The sequence below is a fragment of the Lipophrys pholis genome (assembly GCF_963383615.2).
Source record: "Lipophrys pholis genome assembly, chromosome: 18".
Lineage (NCBI taxonomy): Eukaryota > Metazoa > Chordata > Actinopteri > Blenniiformes > Blenniidae > Lipophrys > Lipophrys pholis.
This window is the reverse complement of record NC_137646.1, coordinates 10,009,290-10,029,758: the sequence shown is the minus strand read 5'-3', so window position 1 is coordinate 10,029,758 and position 20,469 is coordinate 10,009,290. Positions and strand designations below refer to the sequence as shown.

General features: G+C 40.1%; 1 protein-coding gene across 1 annotated transcript in view; it reads right to left on the bottom strand.

Annotated features, from left to right (window-relative positions):
* Positions 1–18,171, bottom strand: part of ache (acetylcholinesterase (Yt blood group)) — an 83,957-nt gene extending 65,786 nt beyond the window's left edge. Inside the window, exon 1 of the mRNA XM_080486468.1 lies at positions 17,909–18,171. The gene's annotated coding sequence lies outside the window, so the exon portion shown is untranslated. The remainder of the gene's footprint in view (positions 1–17,908) is intronic.
* Positions 18,172–20,469: the final 2,298 nt, after the last annotated feature.

Genomic DNA, 20,469 nt, shown 5'->3' with positions numbered 1-20,469 from the left:
GAAAGGTCCCCGAATCAGCAGGGCACTTGGGGCAGCAAGGGAGCTTGTCAGTTACTTCCACAGTAGTGAGGTCGCCCTCCTTAAACTTAAGGCCAAACGAAGAACAGATGGGCACACCTCAACACAAATTAACCCAGGGCACAGCTACACCCTGTGCGATGGAATAGTTCATACTATATGATTACACGCCTCCTTGAGCAGCGTTGGCCTGTAACTGCAACCTTCTCAGACCCAGAGGTCACCAAGGCATCAAAGCATTACCTGGATATGAAAGCTGACCAGTGGAACCTCCTGGAGGAACTACAGCAAGAACTTAAGCCATTCGAGCAAGCCATCGTCTTCCTGAGTGGAGAGGTATACGTCACAAGATCTGTCCTGCCTTTGCTGGTGAAAGGCCTACAGAAGTCCACAGAGACAGCCTTGGAGTCTGCACCCATTGCAACCTTCCAAACAACAGCCGCTGCAGAAACTGCTTAAAGGTCAGTTTAATTATTCAGTTCTTTAAAGCTCTTGTATTGAACTAACCGAATCCATTTTAAATTAAGCTTTCCCAGTTTGCATCTTTCAATGTTTTCCCATTGGTATTATATCATGTAGAACTGTTGAGTCTACTGGTCTTTCTCTCTAAGCACTTTGAATTTCTGTAAGTGTGCAATTCAAATCCATTATTTTTCAGATGGAAGAGTGGAACTTCATACGATGAAAATGGAAACAATGTGAGCATCCTCGCCGCAGCCCTTTATCCGATATTCCGAAAACTCAAGTTCCTGTCCACAGACGACATACTGAAGGTAAAAATCAAACTTCAAAGCTTTACAATTGAAGCCAGACCAGTTCGAGTGAGGGAAGAGCCTGAAGAAGATGTCTCCCACTAGCGGGATGACTCCAAGCAGAGGACAATATCTGTCCTGGACACGCTGCTTGGTTCAGATGATGATGAGGAGCTGGAAGATGAAGACCCAGCCCGAGACCAGAGGGAAGACACTGTCAGGAATGAGGGGGAGAAACCCATTCCAAAAGGACAGAAACCCGCTCCAGTGGTGGAAGGAAAATGATACGAGGTTCCTCGCCCTGGCTGTTGTGGCAAAATCCTATCTGGGTGCCCCTGCTACCTCCACACCTTCTGAACGTTTGTTCTCAGCAGCAGGGACCATCATGAGCAAAAAAAGAGCTAGCCTCACGAAAGAGCAAGTGGACATGCTCACATTCCTACACAGTAATTCAGAGTAGGTAATGTAGAGGAGGTGTAAAGTGTTGTGATGAAGGAGGAAAAAAGTGGAGGAAAGTCGACAGTGCTATATTGCACACACTGACAGAATAGCAGTTTAGTCAGATTTGCCTTAAGTTTTATTTTTCGACTATGACATTGTTGAACAAACACTCAGAAATATGTACTGTGCAGCGCACAGTGTTTGTTTTCGCACTGCATTTTTTAATCTTTTATACAGGACAGATTTATGTTTTGGCTGTAAAACTGAGTGCTCTTCCTTAGAAATTGTGAAACTGTAAAACAGAAATTTTGTTTTGTGTTAAACACTCAGGAATGTCCACACTGTGCACTGCACAGTGTTTTGTTTTGCACTACAACTTAGTATTTTTGCAAAACCTTTAAGCTAGAGTTATTGGTACTGTAAAAGAGTAAACACTGACAGGCCTTGCATTTTGTATAACACTGCTTTTATTTTGTGTTAAGCAGAAGATATTTGTCTTTGGAAAACCGTTGTATAATAAAAGTAATTTAAGATTTTTTCCGTATTTTTTTGAGATTTCCATCCATCTTCTCCCGCTTATCCATTTCCGGGTGGCTGATCCGTTTCTGAGCACTGCCACCCAGATCACATTGCACTGTTTAAGAACCTTTCCTGCAGGTGGTGAGCCCGCAGGAAGGCGCCGCAAGAAGGCGGCGCCAGGCGTGGGACGCAAAACCACTACCTTGAGATTGTGAGTCTCATGCTCTACCAACTGAGCTAGCCTGGGACTTTATTAATAGTGCAACAGAAAAATAATCGTTAGATTAATTGTCTAATTAATAGACCACTCAGTAAAATAATTGCCCGAATAATCATTTTAAAAATAATCATTTACCCCCAGCCCTAGAAAATACAACACCGTTTGTCAATATAGCTTTTTGTATTAAAATATTAGTTTAAATAGCAGTGAGTCACTAGGTTTCTCCATTTTTCATCTGCCTGCCTCGCATTCCTCACTGCAGCTGCTCTCACTCTGAGCAAGCTGCGCTCATAGCCCCGCCCTGACCTGCTCCCAATGTCGCTCATGGTTCTAATTTGGAGACAAATGCAACAGCCAAAGACAACGTTAAAGTTCAAAAGGAAGAATTGGTGATTTCGACCAAGGTTCCAGCACAACAAACTGATTCCAGCACCAGAGCTGCTGCGCACATTCGCCAGAGTGTCCTTAATGTCTGTGTCATTGTGCTCCGCTCCACCTCAGAAAAACACTTTGGGTTCATGTGTCTCCTGATCATTCAGGAGACACATGAACCCACTCAGGTGAATATTAAACAAACGCTGTATTTAATTATATATGCATTAATAATCAGAGTAAATTCCAAGTCATTCATGTATGATCTCATACTGGCTTCTCATTGATTTTTGTGAGGCAGTGAACCGCAATCTGACTCAAGATTCACTGTATGCAAAGGTCGGGGATCTCACTGTCATGTCAGATGACCAGATGATCATGTCATGTCAGAAAACCAGTCAGTATGACTGGCTTTCTAACCCCCTCCCCAAATAAAGCAAAACAGCACATTCAAGTGTGGCCTTTCATTGTGGCCACCCTAAGGCACACCTGTGCAATATCCATGCTGTCTAATCAGCATCTTGATATGCCACACCTGTGAGGTAGGATGGATTATCTCAGCAAAGCAGAAGTGCTCACTAACAGATTTAGACAGTTTAGGAATAGGAATAGGCCTTTTGCATACATTGAAAAACAGTGCTGTTGTTTTTGCTCCCATTTTTCATGAGCTGAACTCAAAGATCAAAAGACTTTTTCTATCTATACTGGAAACATTATCTGAGTTATAGTTACAGCAGACCAATAGGCTGGAATCGTTAATGCAGCACCTGCATTTTTATTTAATTTATTCAGTTTATTTGATATTGAGTATTATGCAGTAGTTTTTCAGTTACATTTGTATACATGATATATTCAATTTGATTTAATGAGTTGCTTACAGTCGTTTTGTTTAAGAAAATAAACAAATGCTTTGAATCAATTATGAGCAGGTTATTTTTTCTTTTTCATTTAAATTTTTCCCCTTAACTGAGAACCAAACCGTGATTTTCGGACCAAGGTACGTACTGAACTGTGATTTTGGTGTACCGTTATAGCCCTAAACTGACAGACAATCCTCCATACACATTGACAAATAGTTTTGTTACAACAATGGCCCCATACTTTTGCTCTACACAAGCTTGAATTTGGCATTTTTAGTTGTATTTATACTAAAGAAAAAGACCCAGAGATCTAAACTGCTGAGTCAGAGAGCACTTAAATATATTATCCTATGTGTGCATGCAAGTATAAGTTTTAATTAACGAGTGAATCCCGTAAAAACAGCTGCATTGATTCCACATTGGCAGTCATTTCTCAGAGTGTATATCAGGCCTGTCCTTTGCCAGTTGCCAAATCTGCATTTACTCTTATGACTGAGGGCAGCAATAAATCCAGGCCGCAGTGGCGAGGTGAAAAGGATCACTTTGTTTTTAAAGCACACAAACACACTGGAGCTTATTAATCCACTAATGTAGCCTCTTTAACAACTGCAAGAGCCATGCAAAATAACGCACAGTGCTACGACTCCTAACCAGGGAAGTGTGGATGTTCCTGTGGAGTAAAGAGAGGCTGAATTTGAACTGATTTGTCGTAATTCAAACATGTTCTTTAGTCCAATATTCTGAAAAGATTTGTGTATCAAGATCCATTCAAAGCCTTTAATTCTTCAACAACCATCAGATTTTAAAGTCTGCTGAAGTTGGAGGCCCTTTGCTCCCTGTGGTACTCTGGAGGTTAGCATTTAGCATCCCTGCACTGTATTCAGATTCCAAATCTTCCAGAAACTTCCTGAAGCCTTCAAAGCTTCAATAAGTGACGTGGAAGCTGATTTTTCATCATCAACCAACCAATCATAAACATCCCATTACTCATCAGATGACACCAAATGCTCAGCTGTTGGACTCAAGACAATATCTCAGAGGCAGCCAACATACGGATGGTCAACAGTATGTCCAACCAGCCTGTGGAATCATCTAAAATCAGATCACAAATACAAAGAAGGCATCCACTTTCCAAACCTGTAAATCACAACAGAGACATTAACAAATTAAATTAAATGAAAGCCATGAGAATAGGATACATTGAACAAGCACACTCACTGAAGACACAGTGTGTAGATTTACTCTAAAATGCACCACCTTTTTATTAAAAGATATTGACTGTTTTTATTATCTTATTGCTAATAAAAGACTTTAATAAATCATGTGTAGCTTTTCGGAGTGCACCAATATGTAGTCCATCTTTTTTCCTGCTACATTGCTACTGAAAACTCTGGCTGTGTGGCCTTTAAACTAGGACTGGGTGATATATCGAATATACTCAATGTATCGCGGCTTGTTCTCTATACGATACAAAAAAAGATTTTATCTTGAATATTCGAGTATCACACTGTAGATTTTAGCCGCAGGTACGCTCCACCCTCCGCGGTAACCCGCCACATAGAGAAGACATAGTCCCAGTTAGTGTGGATGAACTGTCCAGATTCAGAAAAGATATTTGACCTAAGATGTAATCTGCTTGGTCGCAAATATTTTGCAGAGAAAGCTCTACCTGCATTGTATACTCAAGTGAGGGGGGAAAAAAAGACAATTTCATGATTGTACTGTTTAATGAACACTGCTATGGGAAGATTTACTTTGTTGTGATTTCCCCCTTATTGCCTCCAAGTTAAATATTAGCACACATTAATATAGTATGAACAAGAACGTTTTAACATAGAGAAAGAATCTTCATACTACATATAGTATGATTGATGCATCAAAAGTGTTGATTTCAAGCTAATGCAAAATATTGAGATATATTATCGTGTATCGTGACATGGCCAAAGAATACCGAGATATTGATGAGAGGCCATATCGGCCAGCCCTACTTTGAACTAAAATTTGCTGAATCGCAACCGTCAGAATAAAACTGTTCTATGGTGCTAGATCCAGGGCAAAAAGTTTGTTCATTTGAAAAAATAAATAAATAAAAAAATGTGATTGAAAAAAATATATATTTTGAATCTGAATGTTCAGGGATTGATCTTCAATTTTGAAAAATTAAAAACACTGTATTCAAAATAAAAAGTGTATGAAAAGTTTTCACTTTAGATATAATTTTGATTCAGCTCTGGAATTCTTTTGATAAAATCCTTTATTTAAATTTTTCACTCAAATATATCTTTTTAAATGTAGGTGTTATTTTTTTCAGTTACAGGTTTAATGTTTTCAGATTAGGATCTTATTTTTTTCACAATCAAATCCTGTTTTCAAGTTTCAATTTTTTTTTTCCCCACTTTCAAAACTTTTTCGCTTTCAGATCGGAATTTTTTCAGGTTCAAACGTTTGGCCCCGTTCTGGCGTGGGGGCCTGGCTTCCACCGAGAAGGGTGAGGGATCATGTTTGGGATTGTGAGTGACAGCGTTGCAAAGGAAGCTCAGGGCGTTCTCTGATTGAGCTGCCTTCATTGAGATTTAAAGGAAGCTCATATAAACATTGTTAAAAATGATGACTGAAGTTTGAGCTGAACACATTAACAGCAGCTGATAGTATGAAGCCAGTTCATACAAAGCGTATCCCTACTTGCTGCATTGACGCCTAAAAACGTCTTCCTGAATGTTACTCAGCCTTACGATACTTAGGATGATTTCCACTGTACCTTTGCTATTTAGATTTACATCTGTATTTATTCACTGCATGCCAGCAGGTTGGCCCAATGAGGACACCATTGTACTCAGCAATACTGCGCTGCATTCAGTCAAGTGGAAATGGGAAACATTGTTAATTTTAACATTCATACTTAAAGAAACAATCTGTAATATTTAAGTTTTTCTATATATTGACAATTGCCAAGAATTGTCCAAACTAGCCTGTAAAAGTGATCTGTGTCCTCAGCATAACTTTGTTTACAGCTATCAGGTGAATACAGTGTATAGAGAGTATTGAGTTGTATATTTCAAAGTACCCACTGTTCCTGAAGGCAACACAATCCCACACCCCTCTTAGTGAAAGCCACGCCCCTCAGTGAAAGCCACGCCCCCACACCAGAACAGGGCCAAAAGTGTGAACCTGCAAAAATACAATCTGAAAGTGAAAAAAAGTTCTGAACTTGGAAAAAAAAAATTTAAACTTGAAAACAGGATTTGAATGTGAAAAAAATAAGATCCTAATCTGAAAACATTAAACTTGCAACTGAAAAAACACCTACATTTTAGAAAATATATTTAAGAGTGAAAAATGAAAAGAAAGGATTTTATCAAACAATTCCAGAGCTGAATCAAAATTATATGTAAAGTGAAAAAACTTTTCAATCACAAATTTATATTTTTAATAGTGTTTTTAATTTTTCAAAAATGAAGATCACATTTCTTTTTCAAATGAACAAGCTTTTTGACCTGGATCGAGCTCTATACTGTTCTCATATGCTTAACACATAAAGTTGTGCTCATAAGTTTACAAACCCTGGGAGAATCTATGATTTCTTGGCCATTCTTCAGAGAATATGAATGATAACACAAAAACCTTTCTTCCACTCATGGTTAATGGTTGGGTGAAGCTATGTATTGGCAAACAACTGTGTTTACTCTTTTTAAATCAAAATAACAAAAGAAAGTACCCAAATGACCCTGATCAAAAGTTTACATACCCCAGTGACTTTGACCTGATAACATGCACAAAAGTTGACGCAAACAGGTTTGAATGGCTTATCAAGGTTCCCATCCTGACCTTTGACCTGTTTGTTTGTAATTAGTGTGTGTGTATAAAAGGTCAGTGAGTTTCTGGGCTTCTGACAGACCATTGCATCTTTCATCCAGTGCTGCATAGACGTTTCTGGATTCTGAGTCAAGGGGAAAGCAAAATAATTGTCAAAGGATCTGCGAGAAAAAGGTAATGGAACTGCAATAAACAGGAAAGGGGTATAAAAAGATATCCAAGGAATTGAGAATGCCAATCAGCAGTGTTCAAACGCTGATTAAGAAGTAGAAAATGAGTTGAAACCAAACCATGGTCAGGGAGACCAGCAAAGATTTCAGCCACGACTGCCAGGAAAGTTGTTTGAGATGCAAAGAAAAATCTACAAATAACTTCAGCTGAAATACAGGACTCTCTGGAAAATTGTGGTGTGGCTGTTTCAAGATGCACAATAAGGAGGCACTTGAAGAAAAATGGGCTTCATGGTCGAGTCGCCCGAAGAAAGCCATTTCTGCAAATGTCACAAAGTATCCCGCTTCCATTACGTCAAACAGCACACAGACAAGCCTCAAAACTTCTGGAACAAAGTCATTTGGAGTGATGACACCAAAACTGAACTTTTTGGCCACAACCATAAACGTTACATTTGGAGAGGAGTCAATACGGCCTATGACGAAAGGAACACCATTCCTACTGTGAAACATGGAGGTGCATCACTGATGTTTTGGGGATCTGTGAGCTACAGAGGCACACGGAACTTGGCCAAAATTTATGGCAAGATCATTGCAGCATGTTATCAGACAATACTGAAGGAAAATTTGCACTCATCACCCTGGAAGCTGCATATGGGACGTTTATGGACATTCCAACATGACAATGATCCAAAACACGAGGCCAAGTCGACCTGTCATTGGCTACAGCAGAACAAAAGGAAGGTTCTGGAGTGGCCATCTCAATCTCTTGACCTCAATATCATTGAGCCACTCTGGGGAGATCTCAAACATGCAGTTCATGCAAGACAATCCAAGAACTTACAGGAACTGGGGGCTTTTTGCCAAGAAGAATGGGCAGCTTTGCCATCTGAGAAAATAAAGAACCTTATTCACAACTACCACAAAAGACTTGAAGCTGATGTTAATGGGGGCAATGCATGGTATTAACAACTGGGGTATGTAAACCTTTGATCAGGGTCATTTGGATACTTTCTTTTGTCATTTTGATTTAAAAAGACTAAACACAGTTTTTGCCAATACATAGCTTCACCCAACCATCAACCATGAGTGGAAGAAAGGTTTTTGTGTTATCAATCATATTCTCTGAAGAATGGCCAAGAAATCATAAATTCTCCCAGGGTATGTAAACTTATGAGCACAACTGTATCCAAACCACTAAAAAGAATGTCTGAGTTGTAATAAAAGATGTTTAATTGCTCTGTTTATTTAGGCTTCATTCACACTGCAGGTCTTGATGCTCAATTCAGATTTTTTGCTGGTATAAGATTTGTTTGCGTGATCATTCACATTACCTTTCAAATGCAACCTCTATCAGATTGCCATGAGAACATGATCAGACCTGACAGTTTCGGGCCCCAGAACGCATGCGCAGTAGACAGCGTGAAGTCACCCTGAGCATGCTATTAACGCTATATGGCACATCGGTCAGCACCAGGATTGCCACATGTGACTCAAACAACGTAAAACCCACACAGTTCAATAAAAACCATAAATGGTGCATTCTTGACTATTAAATACTACATTGTGACATGTACAGCGCATTTGGAAAGTATTCAACCCCCTTCACTTTTTCAACAATTTGTAATGTTACAGCCTTATTCCAAAATTGATCAAATTCTTATTTTTTTCTCATCAATCTACAATACCGCATAATGACAAAGTGAAAAAAGATTTATTTTTTTAGGATTTTTTGCCATTTCATTCAAAATAATACATGTATATAAGTATTCACACCCTTTGCTATGACACTCAATTCTGAGCTCAGATGCAACCTGTTTCTACTGATTGTGGTTGAGATGTTTCTACAACTTGACTGGAGCACACCTGTGGTAAATTCTACTGATTAAACTTGATTTGGAAAGCGACACACCCGTCTATTTAAAGTCCCACAGCTGACAGTGATTGTCAGAGCAGAAACCAAGCAATGAGGTCCAAGGAACTGTCTGTAGACCTTTGAGACAGAATTCTATCGAGGTACAGATCTGGGGTAGGATAGAAAAACATTGGAGCATTATTGAAGGTCCCGAAGAGCACAGTGGCCTCCATCATTCGTAAATGGGAAATGTTCAAAACCACCAGGACTCCTCCCAGAGCTGGCCGCCCGTCCAACACCGAGCAATCGGGGGAGAAGGGCTTTGGTGGAGAGGTGACCAAGAACCCGAGGTCACTCTTGACAGAGTTTCAGCATTACACTGAGCAAATGGGTGAACCTTCCAGATAAACAACCATCAGTGCAGCACTTCACCAATCAGGCCTTTATGGAAGAGTGGCCAGACGGAAGCCTCTCCTCAGTAAAAGGCACATGACAGCTAGGACCGAACGATTTTGGAAAATAATCTAATTGCGATTTTTTTCCTCAATATTGCGATTGCAATTTAATATGCGATTTTTTTTTTCAAGGTCCTCTTCTCATGTATTTTTCAAACAAGCAATAAATCAATCTATTATAATAATATCAGATTTATTATACATAAATTGTTCTTCCTTATAGGCTAGGCTTATGTTAAGATAAAGTCAAATAAAGCATGTATTAATATGAAAGACAGTTTATCTTCTAGTTCAATTACAGTTGTAAACTTACTAAATACCGTGACTTGCAGTCTTGCAACTTTCACCACAACAAGCCAACCGCTTGTCTATTGTGCTTATCAAAGCCGAAAAACTAGGCTTGGTCATTATAAAAATGCAGGGCTTCACATTCAAATGTTCTTATTTCAGGTGTCTGATCGAGGGACAGCTTCAGGAACATGCTCATCTACATTGCAGTAGGGAAGCGCCAATCCACGTTTTTTAACTTCCGATCTGATCCCGATACTTAAATTTGTATATCTGCTGATACGATTCTGATACCAGAGCTCTGTTTGCTTTAATATTATTATTATCATTATTGTTGACTTTAAATGAGGCTGTAATAAACTCATCTCTACGGGCAAGTATGAAGGTCAGTAAAGGAAGCAGTACAAAGTATTTTTGTTCCATTTGGACAATGTGTGGGTCTACATGATGTCATCATCTCAGGTTTTAAAGGTATAACTAGTTTATTAACTAGTTATACCTTTAAAACCTCAGAATCACTTTATTAATCCCTGGAGAAATTATCTAGCAATGCAGCACAAACAGAATGTTTCCAGCTCTAACACAACACAAATGATTGGGACTATTTTCAGGGATTTTTGCGTGGCATAGGACGCAGCTTCACTGAGGTGTGAATCACCTGCTACAGCGGAGGAGCTAAATTTCATTGTTTTGATGCCGCGGTCAGTGCTGTTCTCCTCGGCGAGCTGCAGTTTTAAAACAGTGACGTCTGTTGACAAAACGACCACCTCGCTGTACAACTGCTTTGCAAACATCCACATTCATGTGTTGCTTTGTGGTGTTCTGAGCATAAAATCCATCCAAACAGCAACATGTTGTCATGAAAAGTTGGATAGCACAGTGGTACTTTCCTAGCCTGCTCGCTGGCTGCAAACTGTGAAATGGATTTACTGACTCATTACTCCACGTCTCATTGAGACCCGCCTCCCTTCAGGAAATCCAGTCCACAGTTTGCAGCCAGCGAGCAGAGCTGCAGCAGGGAAACACTGTGGAGTCACGTCAGTAACAGTGAAGCAGACAAGGCTTCATGGACCAGAAATCTCAGCAGGTTGGATCGGAAAATTCCGATCCGTGAATTACGTTGATATCGGAACCCGATCCCGGATCGGATCCATCCCTAAAAACCACTAGCCCGTTGGGCAAGGAGGGCAGATGATTCACTTGCCCAAGCAAAGCTTTTACAAGCCCCGGACATTCCTTAATGTCGAGCCCTGTAATGGGCATCATATCTTTCTCTATGAACTCCGTTATGGCCTGAGTTATTTCCACCTGCCATTTCAAATTATGTTCATAAGGAGTAATACTGCTTCTCTGCACACTCACGGCGTACATGTGGGCGCATGACACGCGCAGGACATGCAAGTCGTCACGTGAGCAGTCAAATCGCAACCTTTCCGATTAGAAAATCCCATTTTATCATATTGCGATATTATGCAAATGTGATTAATCGTTCAGCCCTAACCGCTTGGAGTTTGCCAAAAGGCATGTAAATGACCCACCGAACATTATAAACAAGATTCTATTGGCTGATGAAACAAAAATAGTATTATAGTAATAGTAACTATTTGGCCTTAATGCTAAGCGTCATGTTTGGAGGAAACCAGGCACTGCTCATCACATGGCAAATACCATGCTTACAGTGAAGCATGGCGGTGGCAGCATCATGCTGTGGGGAGGTTTTGCAGCAGAAGGGACAGGGAGGCTAGTCAGGATACAGGGAAAGATGAATGTGGCAATGTACAGAGACATCCTGGATGAAAACCTGCTCCAGAGCACTCAGGACCTCAGACTGGGGTGTTGGTTCACATTCCAACAGGACAACGACCCAAAGCACACAGCAAAGATAACTAAAGAGTGGCTTCAGGAAAAATCTGTGAATGTCCTTGAGTGGCCCAGCCAGAGCCCAGACTTGAACATCTCTGGAAAAACCTGAAAATAGCTGTGCAGCGACGCTCTCCATCTAACCTGACAGAACTTGAGAGGATCTGTAGAGAAGAGCTCCCCAAATGTAGGTGTGCCAAGCTTGTAGCATCCTACCCAAGAAAACTTCCCGCTGGAATTGCTGCTGTAGGTGCCTCAACGAAGTATGAAATAAAGGGTGTGAATAATTTTGTACATGAGATAGTTTCACGTTTTATTTTTAATGAAATGGCAAAAAATCATTTACTTGTTTCACTTTGTCATTACGCTGTATTGCAAGTAGATTGATGAGAAAAAGTAAGAATTTGATCAATTTTGGAATAAGGCTGTAACATTACATAATGTTGAAAAAGTGAAGGGGGTTGAATACTTTCCGCATGCACTGTAGATTTTGCTTCTTAACAGTAATGTTTTTCCTTTTCTACTTGCCATTTTTGCTGATGCATCTAATAAACTTTCTTGCTTTGTTAAAAAGTTGTCTTTGTTTTGTTTAAGGTAATAGATTCTTTTAATTGGTGATGGTTTTCACTTGTATATGTAATTGTACCTGTCTCACCTCACTCCAAACTTCACTAGATGTACTTGTTTATGCCCCCTGTAGTTGTAAAACCATGGCTATAGGTCACTTGTGAGGAAACCTTCAGAAGTGGGTTGCATTTCCCTGCATTATGAATGAGGATTTAGTGTCTGGTTGTCAACATACTGTCCAATCAGATGAGTCCAACACTTTTCACTTGAGTATTTCTAGGGCTTTCACTGTCGATTATGATATTTCAATTTGAGCATGTTTAAAATAAAGCGTAATCAAATAATGAAATTGAATAACCACAGTTACTTAGGTTTGAATTTTTATTTGACTTTTTTCTTTAAGCTATTTAGTCTTTTAGTACTTTAATCCTGTTAAAATAACAGCGTTAGATAATATTTTGCAGAATTGTTTAGTTTATACCAGCAGATTTATATATTTTTCCCATTTGAAATAAGTCTTATTTGAACGGTTTGATATTTTGTGTTGCATTTTACATTTCATGTTTCACTGTTCATGTGAAAGCTACCTCAAAAGCCAGACGCAGTTTAGTTTTTATGTTTCAAGAGTGCACTTTATTATAGTGCGATTTAACTTTTAGTATGTTTATGTTATTTGCATATGTTTGCAAAATTACACAAATTATCTAAATTAAAATATGTTCAGAAAGGTTCTTTGGCCTGAATTGTCTTATTTTTTCTGTTGGGGCTATGTTTTACATCGGGAAATGGTTTGTTGCTGTTCAGAAACTTGCAAATTAAACTCAAAATTCCATGTAAAAAGGAATAGTGATAAAATCGTGATTTTATTCCCCAGAAAATTGTGATATATTTTTGGCATATCGCCCAGAATATCATAGGTGCAAGTGGCCAAAATTAGTTTTCTCTGGAGGGTGGCAGGCATCGCTCTTCGTGATAGAGTGAGGAACTCAGCCATTCAGGAGAGATTCCAAGCTCCACATTGAGAGGAGCCAGTTGAGGTGGTTCAGGCATCTGATTAGGACGCCTCCTGGTTGCCTCCTTTTAGAGGTCTACCAAGCACGTCCAACTGGGAGGAGGCCCCGAGGTCAGCCCAGACCTCACTGGAGAGATTATTTCTGTGGTTTGGCCTGGGAGCGGCTCACAGATCTGGAGGAAGCGGCAGGGGACAGATGTCTGGGTTTCTCTGCTCTCTATACTGCCACTTCGACACCAAACAGACTAAACGGGAAGATGATGGATGGAGACCCTATAAAAGTAGCTATACGCACACACAACATATATATTAGGGCTGGGCGATATGACCTTAAATCAATATCACAATATATTGAGCAGTTCACCTCGATAATGATAAATGGGACGATAACTACTCCACTGCGCAAAACAAATGTTTGGCCACTAGATGTGGCAGTTATATTGAGTATGACTCCCCTGGACCTATTTATTGCCACTTTAAAAGGACAGTAAAACTACACTGTGTGAAAATAGAAATTAAGTACTTTTAGTTGTTAAGATTTATTGAAGAGCCGATAAGCACAGATTACTTGAAATGAGAACGACTGAATACATTTAAAACTAGGGATGTCCCAATCAGATCGGTAGATATCGGATCGGGGCCGATATTGGTGATTTGTGAGTGATCGGGAATCTGCAAATCCAGCCGATCACCCCGCCGATCTTAAAAAAAAACAACAAAAAAAAAAAACTTTTTCATGTCAGCTGCCGTAAAGCGAGATTTCTAAATTTCTATGTGGTCTGTCTTCTTCTGCATTTTTGTTGTGTTTGGTGAGTCACAGCGCCCCTAAAGTCCTGGCATGTGTACTACATGCCGTGAAGCCTCGTGTTGAGCCGTGTTCATAGTGAGGTGTGGACGGAAGTTTTTTGGGAGAAGTCCAGGGAGAAAAAAGATCGTATTCTGAATAAGTTTTTGAGAGAACCATGTTCAGACTACTTTTGTTAAACAGGTTTTACCAGTTTGAAGTGGAATTAAGTGTTTATAATTCAGATTGAAATGTAAATGTTTTGTGACAATTCAGGTCAAACCTCTCATACTGCTTTAAGTGAAACTGAAATTTAATACACAAAGAAGTTACATTAGAGCCTAAGAGCATTTATTTATTTTTATTATTGTATTTGCACATTTTTAGGACTTATTTTCAACCCAACCAGTCAAAGACACTTTGAAGTGGAATTGGGTTCTTCTGATTGGTTTTACTGAATAATGTTTATGTGTTAGTCAAACTGATTCACTGGGTTTAATTTTTATATGCCACAAAATCCAGGTGAAGTTGTTTAAGTTAACATAAATAAGAGATCCAAGAATGCAGAGTGCAATTGTTTTTTGTTGTTGTTATGACTGAATAAAGTTTAAATAAGTTCTTAAGTCATTCTGAGAAGAATTTTAATTCAATAAGTGAGTTTCACAACAATTTCCAGCTAAATAAAGCTTCTGCCTATAGTGCTTTTAGCTTCAGACATCTTAGTTGTTCCAAAAATAGACTATTTAGTATATTTGCAATAGCAATATAAGTATCGGATCGGGAAAGTATCGGTATCGGCTGATACTCAATTCTGAAAAATCCGATTGGTATCGGGGGCCAGAAAGTGTAATCGGGACATCCCTATTTAAAAGTATAAAATAACTTAAATTTCCTGCAAACACAAAGTATTAAAAATCCAGTCTCTTATGAACAAATTCTAAATATGGATCTTACAAAGAGCTTACTCAAAAATGGCCACTTTCAAGTTGTCAAGAGACCGGCGCATGAACAAATTAGCAGCGGGGGCACAGGTATGTACTGCACCTGAAAACACAGGATTTCTCCACAGTTATATGAAAAAAGGCTTATCTAACCTAATTATCGTGAAAAAAGTTACATATTTTGTGTGTAAAATGAGTTTTCACGTCGAGCCCCAGCAGACAGCGGGTCGCTATGCGTTGCTCTGCCGGCGATGGAGTCGCGGATTGCCGCATTTGGCGTGACTCTGCCCACTGATTAAAAGTACGAATGAATTGGACGATCAAAGAGGAGTTTCTTCTATCCCTTCTAAAGCCGTTATCTGCTTCATAATGTTTATCGTCTGAAATACTCAGTCTGCTAATAAAACATTATTTCCTGATGTGCCGTTTTCTTTTTTGATTGGCCGGTTGTGGGCGCCATGTGATTCAGCGAGGGAGGGGGGAGCATAGAGCTACATTGAAGATATAGACGTACGTATTTAGAATGCATAGGAACTGTGACTGATCATTAATCTTTTTTAACAAATTAATTAAAAAAAACGTTTCACGGTGCCAACTGCTCACCGAGCGCAGCCGACACGTTTATTTTTCATCATGAATGAATCTTGTTTTACTTGGCCTATCAACACGATTTAAAGACGAGTATGAAGCTCAGAATGTGCTCTGACCAGATCTGGTGAAACTGAGTCTCAGTGCCCAAGCACCGTCCCGCTACGTCATCATAAACGAGGCATGTGAAACGTACGCTGCACAGCATATGTGGTGCCACAAGGGTATTTAAACACCGAATATACCGAAATGGGCAAAATAACGTTGGTAATTTTCGTAAATTGTGGTAGGCCCAGGCCTATATATATATATATATATATATATATATATATATATATGCAAGCAAACCTGTCTATACTGAAAAGCAATACTGCACATTTGCATTATCATTATTTGTGCTCTTTCAAATACACACAACTTTGTGCATAAATGCATACAGATGAAGTGAGATGCCATATTCTACAGTTTTTCCAACAACATTACTTCACATCGGAGTATAATGTTGATGGGCTTCTAAATATATTTCCCCAAATTCCAGTTGGGTCCTGATTTTCAGCCAGTCCCGCTAGTGAGCTCTACTGGGAACAGCCCATTTCTGTGTCTGTACAATGAGCTGTGTCTGTCCACGCCTATTCCAGGGAGAAGACGCAACTTTCCAGTACCATGTACCAATGTTTACCATGCTATAGCTCTAAGAAATTTGAAATTTACAATACATCAAGATTTACTTAAATTTCCTATTGAAAAAGAAAATATTGTTTATATCAATATATCTTTTTGCATAAAAATATTTGTTTTAAGGGTTGCTTTGTAATAGAGTTTATATCGTACATCGCCATTTTCGGGAAAAATTTATTTTGGGCCATGTCGCCCATAACATGTTGAACCAGAATCTGACCCAAGAGCAGAGGAGAAGAAGTTCAGAATCTGCAGCTGAAGCAGAAGGTTTCAGAATGGCTAAGTAAAAATTGCGTCTGAATATGTTACTTAAATTGGTTGTATGTGTTGTTAGTTACTTCCAAGTAGTTAACACGAGCCCCTGCTAACTGTAAGGAGAGCGGTTCAAATTTTTCCTATTATCAGTCATCTTTCCAAGTTTTTATCTACTTGTAGGGGGGGTCAAAGTTAGTACCCACAACCAGAGCGAGGGGTTATTCAACCCGCAGTCATGAAGAGAAAAATCTAAAATGAGCACACATCAACTGAAAAGTGGAGAAAGCAAGTGAAGGAGATGACAGACTTTCTTCACTTCTGGAGCCTCATACACAGGTTATGAGGACACATAGGATTGTTAGAAAACCATTATAAAGTGAATTTTGTATAATATGGTACCTTTAAATAGCATAGGTTAAATTACTTTAACAGATTTATTTTCTTAATGAAAGTCAGTACTAATAAATATCAATCAATCATTTTGAATCTGAATAACCCCATAATTGCTACATCTGGATCATAACATCACAATATTGTTTGCATGTAAATCATGCAAAAGCAAACATTTGTTCAATGCCATTATTGTTTGTTTTTAGTCAGTCAAATATTCTTCTCCATTTGACGCTTGCATTTTCTCGCTCTAAAAACATAAGCGTGAGACAAGTTGGGGTAAAGATTTAAAGCTACCAAAAAAAAAAAAAGAAAAAAGGCAGAATTTCTGTCTTATTGGCCAAGAATATTTCTTTGAATAACCACTTTTTCTCACTGCAAGAAGGATGTAGGGCTATTGATTTACAAGCTGGTTTTAGTGTCTCCGTCACAATTCTAGAGATGATACACTAAAGAATAACTTTACATATCGGCTTAGTTCAACATTAAAAAAAAAAAAAAAAAAAACTTTAAAAATTACATTCACAAAAACAGCAGGAGTCTCCAATAGCGGTAGTGTACATGTTTGCAGAACCATACCCAGCCATGTAATTTAGTCATTGGATATACACTTGGGATCTATATCGAAACGAGTGTCTTTGTTATTTGAGAATGTGACCATTCGACTCAGCTCATTTGAAGCAGGGAGATGTATACAACCTGCAGAACAGGGGCTCTCATGAGTCTCTGGGGGCCCGGGTTGGACACCATTGACTGCATGACTGTTTAATGGCGAAGGGCACGACACTGTGTCCCTGCTGGAGAGCAGCAGGCCCATCAGCACCGTGGTCCCCATGGTTCGTAACCACGGTGGCGCGGATGTACCGATATGACGATATGGCATGAGTTATGCACGACATAACAGTTTCCATTTGTGCACCAGCTATGCCGATGACGCTTGATAAAAAGCAGTGAAACGCAGTCTGATTTAATTCCTACATGCAGTGACCAAGTCATCTCAAGCCAACTGTGAATACATACAGATGAAATCATGAGCGGTGGAAATAAATCAGGTGGTGTTTTCATCTCACCAGGCTACTCCTACGAGACAAGCCGGAGACGACGACTTGCAGGCGGATCTGTCCCGTTGGTGGCCCCGCCTGGAAGAGTGAGCCCCGGAGCAACGCGGCGCCCTCGGCCGAAGAGTGGAAACGATTCCCGGAGGACGGAGACGAAATGTGGGTAAGCCCGAGCACGGGGAGCTTTAGACGGCAGTGCTGTGCGGCCGCTCCGCTCGAGTCCGCTGTGACGGCGGAGGGAGACTGCCGCTCATAAATACTGCCCCGAAACACGCGGCACTTCTCGCGAGAACACGCGAGACTCTGTGAGGGTGAAAACATCAGCAGGCTGAGTGCACGCACTCCCGCTCCCTGAAATAATATGTTTTTAAGGTCCGAGCACTGAAAGTGCCTAAGGACCCTATTGAAATTGTAGAGATTAATATTTTTGTTATTATTAACCTGTACTTTCTTCATTATGGGAAAACGTGTTTTTGAGAGCCTAAATCAAACAAGAAGTGCAATGTAAATAGCCTATCAGATCAGCCTCAAAATTGACAAATTGCATCAAGGACCAGCCCTTGTCAAAACTATACGATGAGTTTCAGTCATAACGCCTTTGAGGTGGTGACCTTGGCCATTCTTGTGATGGAACAGGAAGTACAATGTAAAAGGCCTTACCTTGGCTTGATCTGTGTCAAACTTGACACATTGCATCAGAGTCCGGCCCTCATTACAACCATATAATTATTTTTACTCGTACCACCATTTGGGAGCATTGCAATGGCCAATCACGGCATGAAACAGGAAGTGCAATGTAAATAGCCTGAACATGGTCTGATCGGCGTCAAAGTTCACACATTGCATCAGAGACCAGCCATCATCACAGCTACGTCACAATGATGATCATCAGCCATATCGCCATATCCTGGAAACAGGAAGTGGGGTGTACATGCTCGGATCTGGCTCAAACTTCATACCTTGCATGAGAGTCCATGTCTGATCACAGTCAAAAGACAGTTACAGCCATCGGGCATAGGGCCACAGTTGTTGCTATGTGCTAGCTTTAGCAATGTTCATCTGCATATCCACTTATATAACGTATATTATTGTGATGTTTACCTGTGTGCCAGAGCTTTGTATCGGTGTAACAGAGATTTTGTGTTTTCTCTTTTTTTTAGTTTCACCCTGTTTGGCTGTCAGTGACTTATGACTTATGGCACTCCACTCACTATGAACGCTTTTCCACCTCGTGTTAGTCTCCACTGTAGGGTTGCCAACTCCCTGAAAAAAAAATAAAGGACACCATTATTACTCATTACACTCCACACTGAAAACGAATCACTCCGCCACAAGGTTGTCGATTTGGAAGCTCGTTCCCGCAGGCAGAATATTAAAAGTGTGGGAGTACCTGAGAAAATGTAGAACGGACTTATGGAAGAGTGCCAAATGCCAAACCATTGAAAGTGGACCGAGCGCACAGGCTCGGCGCTCAGGTCCCCGGAGAAGGTGGACACCCGCGCGTAATCATAGCTCGTCTGCATCACTATCATATCAAGGAGAACATTCTGCAGCTGGCACGTCAGGCTTTCCCTTTGTTTTACAATGGCAAGCCGATCTTCATTTTTCCTGATTTTCCGGCTGAGATGGTGAAAAAGCATCAGGCTTATGGGGAAGTGCGTCGACGTCTCCTCGCTCTTGGCACGCGGTGTGGCTTCATCTATCCTGCCCAACTTCGCGTGTGCCATGGATCCACGGTCAAGGTGTTTTCTTCCCCACACGAAGCGGAGACCTACGTGGTCACTGTGACAGAAGGCTGAATGTTGCTTGGCAACCTAGTGGTGTGTTCTGGGATATTTGAGGTGACTTTTTGATTGCTTATCTGAACTCTTATTCTCAGAAGGTTTGGAGGGCTCTCAAATGCTTTATGTTTCATTTTCTATTCCAGCCGCCCCGAGGTGAATATGTGTGGGATATCGGCTCACTTTGTTTGGGAAAGTGGGAAGTGGGGAGGGGGGCAAATGTGTTTCTAACCGTTGATTTTGTCTTTGTGTTTTCTTCTGTTTTGCAAATTTACAATTCACGTTTACACTGCTATTTTATTGTTTGTATTTCCTTCTAAGTTGCTAACACAGAGTGGTGGCATTAAAATTGTAAGTTGTAATGTGCGTGGACTTGGACATATCCATTGTCTACCTCCAGGAGACACACATTAGACCAACTAAGGAACAATTGTTAAAATGCAGCTGGGCGAGCCAAATATCCCAATCTACATTCTCCAGCAAAGCCAGAGGTGTGGCAATTTTGATTAAGAGGACAGTCCCTTTCAGGCACATTTCCACTGTGAAAGACCCAAATGGTCGTTTCCTTTTGGTAACAGGTTATATTCATTCATACCATGTTTCACTCTTAAATGTTAATGGCCCTAATTTTGACAACCCTGCCTTTTTTCATAAATTAAATAATTTAATATCTAATCTTCCTGAAACAAATGTGACAATTGGTGGGGATATCAACTGTGTACTTGATGCTCACCTGGATAAATCTGCACTAACTTCTCAAGTGATGACCTCCTCCACCGTGTTGAAAACCTT